This window comes from Lissotriton vulgaris, chromosome 12 (genome assembly GCF_964263255.1).
Source record: "Lissotriton vulgaris chromosome 12, aLisVul1.2, whole genome shotgun sequence".
Classification (NCBI taxonomy): Eukaryota; Metazoa; Chordata; class Amphibia; order Caudata; family Salamandridae; genus Lissotriton; species Lissotriton vulgaris.
Window position 1 is genome coordinate 444715445 of NC_141700.1, and position 6521 is coordinate 444721965.

The 6521-nt window shown below is 32.8% G+C and overlaps 2 non-coding genes across 2 annotated transcripts; both read right to left on the bottom strand.

Moving 5' to 3' along the window:
• Window positions 1-2799: 2799 nt before the first annotated feature.
• TRNAT-AGU (transfer RNA threonine (anticodon AGU)) lies at window positions 2800-2873 on the bottom strand. The gene has a single exon. It is a non-coding gene; the product is annotated as a tRNA-Thr (tRNA).
• Window positions 2874-4838: 1965 nt separating this feature from the next.
• Window positions 4839-4912, bottom strand: TRNAT-AGU (transfer RNA threonine (anticodon AGU)). The gene has a single exon. It is a non-coding gene; the product is annotated as a tRNA-Thr (tRNA).
• Between the last annotated feature and the right edge of the window lie 1609 nt (window positions 4913-6521).

Sequence of the window (6521 nt, forward strand, 5' to 3'; positions counted from 1 at the left end):
AGTTTACCCTATTCATATCATTTTAAAATATACCTTGCTGAAGAAGGGATTAGTTGAATTCAACAATAGAGTGATCATTCTCCTCTATCTTGTTCTTTGTCATTTTCTTTTCCCTATTTCAGTCAATGCATTCCTACAAAAACGTTCACAATACCAAGCATTGTATTTAATGTTTAAGATAACTTATTCTAAAGTTCATAGAACCAGATGCTTATACTTAAATTGTATTCAACACTTGTTTGATGAAAATTATTCGGAAAGCATGAAGAAAACAGTTAAATGCTGCTGAGATTTGAACTCAGGATTTCCTGTTTACGAGATAGGAGCTTTAACCACTAAGCCACAGCACCAACGGTAATAGTAAAAAATGCATAAATAATTTATTGTTGATGATGAAAATGTGTTTTCTGCTATAAATTCTTCTTTATATGTATTGTAATCTTAAACACAAAAAGATACTCAATCACTACGCAAGGATTCATATGTTTTAATAAACAGGTACTCTTATAAAACCCAATTTCATTTCTTGAATTCTTTACAATTTTTTTTCATGAACGTAATGATATTGCTCCAATCTTGGTAGACATTTCATCTACGTCTTTCTCATAGATATGTACTTTTTTTCATTTTGCAATAACAGTATTCATTCTATAATCTTGAAAATACCTGGGTTTTTATAAGGTTAAAGGTGATCTGTTCAACAGTAAGATGAATCAGACTTTTATATTTTAATTGTATCGGAATAAGACCTAATGAAAATGATTTGTTATATAACAATGAGAAAAGCAAGGCACTGCTGAGAGATGAACTCAGGATCTCCTGTTTACTAGACAGGCGCTTTAATCAGCTAAGCCACAGCACCCACTTGATTCTTAAAGTTGAAACACTTTTCTTTATGGTGTTCAAGAGAATATTGCTTTTTCACTTTCATATTCTTTTCTAAGTTCACACACTTCTCTACTCAAACACTTAAGATGAATGACGACTCTTCACTTATTCAAAAACACCTCTCTAATTTGAAGTTTACCCTATTCATATCATTTTAAAATATACCTTGCTGAAGAAGGGATTAGTTGAATTCAACAATAGAGTGATCATTCTCCTCTATCTTGTTCTTTGTCATTTTCTTTTCCCTATTTCAGTCAATGCATTCCTACAAAAACGTTCACAATACCAAGCATTGTATTTAATGTTTAAGATAACTTATTCTAAAGTTCATAGAACCAGATGTTTATTCTTAAATTGTATTCAACATTTGTTTGATGTAAATTATTCGGAAAGCATGGAGAAAACGGTTAGGTGCTGCTGAGATTTGAACTCAGGATTTCCTGTTTACGAGATAGGAGCTTTAACCACTTAGCCACAGCACCAACGGTAATAGTAAAAAATGCATAAATAATTTATTGTTGATGATGAAAATGTGTTTTCTGCTATAAATTCTTCTTTATATGTATTGTAATCTTAAACACGAAAATATACTCAATCACTACGCAAGGATTCATATATTTTAATAAACAGGTACTCTTATAAAACCCAATTTCATTTCTTGAATTCTTTACAATTTCTTTTCATGAAGTTATTAATATTGCTCAAATCTAGGTAGAAATTTCATCTACGTCTTTCTCATAGATATGTATTTTTTTCATTTTGCAATAACAGTATTCATTCTATAATCTTGAAAATACTTGGGTTTTTATAAGGTTTGAGATGATCTGTTCAACAGTAAGATGAATCAGACTTTTATATTTTAATGGTATCGGAATAAGACTAAGCATGAGCGAATTTTGCGGATCTCGCGTTCGCGAATTTTGCGGATTTGCGGATTCGCAATCCGCAAAATCCGCGAATTCCCGCGAATTTGCGGATTTTTTTTTTTGTGTTCGCCCGTGTTTCTGCCAGTTCGCGAGGGTTTTGTACACTTTCGCAAATTGCGAACTTACCTGTCGGGTCGCAAGTTTCGCGAACTGGTTGTTTCTACGTGTCCAGCCTGTTTGGGACACTCTTCTTCATCACTGCCATTCTCTGTCACCACTGCCACTCTCTGACTACTCATGCCACCCTCTGGCCCACCCATGCCACCCTCTGTTTCATCACCACACCCTCTGGTTGTCCAGTGTACATTATTTTCGGCAAAGCAAAGCACACCTTCCCTGCCTCAAGTGACCTGAATTAATTTGGGGCTGATTAATGTGTCACAGAATATTTTTTTAGCTGGCACCTGCTTCCTTAGTGCGCCCTGATTAGTGATCTTTTGCACTTGCTAAGTGCTTTCATTGTTGCAAAATTAGTTACAACACCTGCCCTGCCCCAACTGACAATAATGAATTAGGGGCTGATTAATGGATTTTAACTTCCAGCCTGGCTCCTGCTTGTCTCCCTTAGCTGTAATTCAGGACCTTTGTGGCATATGTGTAACTATTCTGAGGTTCAGAGCAGGGTCACATAATAGTTTCAACTGGCAACTGAACTCTGGAGGGGCCCCTCAGGAAGCACTACAGGAAATGGCTACTAATGATGAGCCTGAACTTTTGAACCTGGTAATTAGTTACTTTCAGTTTTGCTAAGATCGTATTTCTGCAATTTTGCACTTATTCGCGGGGCGCGAACTCACGCGAACAGTGCGAGCAGTGCGAGCAAAATCCGCTGCTCGCGGATTTGCGGATTTTGCGGGAAATTCGCAAATCTCGCGGATTGCGGATTTCCCGAAAATCCGCAAAATCCGCGAGCGGAACGGATTTTCCGCCCATGCCTAAATAAGACCTAATAAAAATGATTTGTTATATAACAATGAGAAAAGCAAGGCACTGCTGAGAGTTGAACTCAGGATCTCCTGTTTACTAGACAGGCGCTTTAACCAGCTAAGCCACAGCACCCACTTGATTCTTAAATTTGAAACACTTTTCTTTATGGTGTTCAAGAGAATATTGCTTTTTCACTTTCATATTCTTTTCTAAGTTCACACACTTCTCTACTCAAACACTTAAGATGAATGAAGACTCTTCACTTTTTCAAAAACACCTCTCTAATTTGAAGTTTACCCTATTCATATCATTTTAAAATATACCTTGCTGAAGAATGGATTAGTTGAATTCAACAATAGAGCGATCATTCACCTCTATCTTGTAATTTGTCATTTTCTTTTCCCTATTTCAATCAATGCATTCCTACAAAAATCTTCACAATACCAAGTATTTTATTTAATTTTTAAGATAACTTATTCTAAAGTTCATAGAACCAGATGTTTATACTTAAATTGTATTCAACACTTGTTTGATGAAAATTATTCGGAAAGCATGAAGAAAACAGTTAAATCCTGCTGAGATTTGAACTCAGGATTTCCTGTTTACGAGATAGGAACTTTAACCACTAAGCCACAGCACCAACGGTAATAGTAAAAAATACATAAATAATTTATTGTTGATGATGAAAATGTGTTTTCTGCTATAAATTCTTCTTTATATGTATTGTAATCTTAAACACGAAAAGATACTCAATCACTACGCAAGGATTCATATGTTTTAATAAACAGGTACTCTTATAAAACCCAATTTCATTTCTTGAATTCTTTACAATTTTTTTTCATGAACGTAATGATATTGCTCCAATCTTGGTAGACATTTCATCTACGTCTTTCTCATAGATATGTACTTTTTTTCATTTTGCAATAACAGTATTCATTCTATAATCTTGAAAATACCTGGGTTTTTATAAGGTTAAAGGTGATCTGTTCAACAGTAAGATGAATCAGACTTTTATATTTTAATTGTATCGGAATAAGACCTAATGAAAATGATTTGTTATATAACAATGAGAAAAGCAAGGCACTGCTGAGAGATGAACTCAGGATCTCCTGTTTACTAGACAGGCGCTTTAACCAGCTAAGCCACAGCACCCACTTGACCCTTAAAGTTGAAACAATTTTCTTTATGGTGTTCAAGAGAATATTGCTTTTTCACTTTCATATTCTTTTCTAAGTTCACACACTTCTCTACTCAAACACTTAAGATGAATGAAGACTCTTCACTTATTCAAAAACACCTCTCTAATTTGAAGTTTACCCTATTCATATCATTTTAAAATATACCTTGCTGAAGAATGGATTAGTTGAATTCAACAATAGAGTGATCATTCTCCTCTATCTTGTTCTTTGTCATTTTCTTTTCCCTATTTCAGTCAATGCATTCCTACAAAAATGTTCACAATACCAAGCATTGTATTTAATGTTTAAGATAACTTATTCTAAAGTTCATAGAACCAGATGTTTATTCTTAAATTGTATTCAACATTTGTTTGATGTAAATTATTCGGAAAGCATGGAGAAAATGGTTAGGTGCTGCTGAGATTTGAACTCAGGATTTCCTGTTTACGAGATAGGAGCTTTAACCACTAAGCCACAGCACCAATGGTAATAGTAAAAAATGCATAAATAATTTATTGTTGATGATGAAAATGTGTTTTCTGCTATAAATTCTTCTTTATATGTATTGTAATCTTAAACACGAAAAGATACTCAATCACTATGCAAGGATTAATATGTTTTAATAAACAGGTACTCTTATAAAACCCAATTTAATTTCTTGAATTCTTTACAATTTTTTTTCATGAAGGTAATAATATTGCTCCAATCTAGGTAGACATTTCATCTACGTCTTTCTCATAGATATGTATTTTTTTCATTTTGCAATAACAGTATTCATTCTATAATCTTGAAAATACTTGGGTTTTTATAAGGTTAAAGATGATCTGTTCAACAGTAAGATGAATCAGACTTTTATATTTTAATTGTATCGGAATAAGACCTAATGAAAATGATTTTTTATATAACAATGAGAAAAGCAAGGCACTGCTGAGAGTTGAACTCAGGATCTCCTGTTTACTAGACAGGCGCTTTAACCAGCTAAGCCACAGCACCCACGTGACTCTTAAACTTGAAACACTTTTCTTTATGGTGTTCAAGAGAATATTGCTTTTTCACTTTCATATTCTTTTCTAAGTTCACACACTTCTCTACTCAAACACTTAAGATGAATGAAGACTCTTCACTTATTCAAAAACACCTCTCTAATTTGAAGTTTACCCTATTCATATCATTTTAAAATATACCTTGCTGAAGAATGGATTAGTTGAATTCCACAATAGAGTGATCATTCACCTCTATCTTGTTCTTTGTCATTTTCTTTTCCCTATTTCAGTCAATGCATTCCTACAAAAATCTTCACAATACCAAGCATTTTATTTAATTTTTAAGATAACCTATTCTAAAGTTCATAGAACCAGATGTTTAAACTTAAATTGTATTCAATACTTGTTTGATGAAAATTATTCGGAAAGCATGGAGAAAACAGTTAAATACTGCTGAGAATTGAACTCTGGATTTCCTGTTTACGAGACAGGAGCTTTAACCCCTAAGCCACAGCACCAACAGTAATAGTAAAAAATGCATAAAGAATTTATTGTTGATGATGAAAATGTGTTTTCTGCTATACATTCTTCTTTATATGTATTGTAATCTTAAACACGAAAAGATACTCAATCACTACGCAAGGATTAATATGTTTTAATAAACAGGTACTCTTATAAAACCCAATTTCATTTTTTGAATTTTTAAAAAAAAAAATTCATGAAGGTAATAATATTGCTCAAATCTAGGTAGACATTTCATCTACGTCTTTCTCATAGATATATATTTTTTTCATTTTGCAATAACAGTATTCATTCTATAATCTTGAAAATACTTGGGTTTTTATAAGGATAAAGATGATCTGTTCAACAGTAAGATGAATCAGACTTTTATATTTTAATTGTATCGGAATAAGACCTAATGAAAATGATTTGTTATATAACAATGAGAAAAGCAAGGCACGGCTGAGAGTTGAACTCAGGATCTCCTGTTTACTAGACAGGCGCTTTAACCAGCTAAGCCACAGCACCAACATTAATAATAAGAAAGGCATAAATAATTCATTGTTGATGATGAAAATGTGTTTCCTGCTATAAGTTCTTCTTTATATGTATTGTAATCTTAAACACGAAAACATACTCAATCACTACGCAAGTATTAATATGTTTTAATAAACAGGTACTCTTATAAAACCCAATTTCATTTCTTGAATTCTTTAAAAAAAAATCATGAAGGTATTAATATTGCTCAAATCTAGGTAGAAATTTCATCTACGTCTTTCTCATAGATATGTATTTTTTTCATTTGGCAATAACAGTATTCATTCTATAATCTTGAAAATAGTTGTGTTTTTATAAGGTTTAAGATGATCTGTTCAACAGTAAGATGAATCAGACTTTTATATTTTAATTGTATCGGAATAAGACCTAATGAAAATGATTTGATATATCACAATGAGAAAAGCAAGGCGCTGCTGAAATTTGAACTCAGGATCTCCTTTTTACTAAACAGGTGCTATAACCAGCTAAGCCACAGCACCCACTTGATTCTTTATTTTGAAACACTTTTCTTTATGGTGTTCAAGAGAATATTGCTTTTTCACTTTCATATTCTTTTCTAA